Consider the following 1,435-nt stretch of genomic DNA (forward strand, 5'->3'; position numbering starts at 1 on the left):
CATTTTGGATAGCCAATGTCCAAGTTGCCCATCCCTGGGTAGACTAATTTTTTAAGTTGATGATTTTGTACTACATTGGAATGATATTAGAGGTATCCAAATGGCTCTTGGCAGAATAAAAATTGTTCTCACTCATGGTCACAGACAATGGTATAATCAATATTCTTCACCAACCCCGTAATTGAACAAACAAACCCAGTTCTCCTGTCTTCCTTATTTATTCATTGGCTAGGTTCTACATCTATCGATCATAGAAAATGCTGTGGCTTTTGTCAGAAACACCTTAGTCTTAAACCCAACACGTCTGCTTTTTACATGTCAGAGGTCTTTTGCAGCATATTTGCCTAACACAATGTGTCAGTTGCTGCGTTTCCCTTTGCTTTTTTGTGAGATGGGTACAGAGAAAGGATTAATTAGGGTTGGACTGTGGTTAGGTCTAAATTAGGCCTACATCCCCATTTAGGATTAGGGTTAGGGTTTGGACTAGGGTTAGTGTTAGTGGTAAGGGTTAGCCTAGGACTAGGAGTCAGACTTGGTCTAGGTTTTAGGGTTACAGTTAGGTTTTATTTTTGTTTATTTACCTCATGGGTTTTTTGTTTACTGTTTTCTTGAAATATGATTGACTTTCTCTCCTGTTGGAAGTTCTGTAACTACATTTTTATTCTTTTTTTACTTTGTGGATTTTTTTGGTTGTTGTTATAGCAGGTATATCTCTAGCTCTGTTTTCAGTATTATTGGTCAGTTTGACTTTGCATACTTCTATATCTAGACTCCTGGTGTGATGCTATAGGACTGCGAACCACAAGGTAATGAGTTCAAACCCAGCAGCTGCTCCAAGGGTACCTTATGCAGGGTCGCTTTGAATCAGAAACAGCTTGACTTGACAGCACTTAACAAGAACAACGTCTGGGTCAAATCTAGGTGATTGTTATGTGATGTTAGTTTCAGGTTGTTGTCTGCTGTTAGGTGTTTTCTATTCAAAAAAACTCCCTGTAATTTTTTTTTTATGAGGTTGGTCTGGTTCTTACAGTTTGTTTTGATTTCTGTGTGTCTGAAAGTTACCTAATTCTGCCATCATATTTGGTGGACAGTTTTTGCTGGATATCGGATTCTTCTTTGGCAATGGTTTTCTTTCAGAGTTTTTCAATATATCATTCCATTGTCTTCTTCCCTGCATAGTTTCTGTTGAGAAATCACAGCTTAATCTCATTAGTTCTTTTTTTTTTATTGTGAATTATATGATAGTTTACATGATCATGAGTTCTCTTTTGTAGGTAACTCTTCATTTTTATTTTAACTCCTTTACAACTTCAATCTTTTCTCTATTTATCCTGATGTTGCTTACTGGTTTAGTTGTGAGGATTTTGGTTTTCTTTATGCTGGGCTGTCATCCGTATTAAAGACAACTATCTCTGCATCATGAGGACAGAGGCTG

This window comes from Chrysochloris asiatica, unplaced genomic scaffold (assembly GCF_000296735.1).
Source record: "Chrysochloris asiatica unplaced genomic scaffold, ChrAsi1.0 scaffold00566, whole genome shotgun sequence".
NCBI classification, from domain to species: Eukaryota; Metazoa; Chordata; class Mammalia; order Afrosoricida; family Chrysochloridae; genus Chrysochloris; species Chrysochloris asiatica.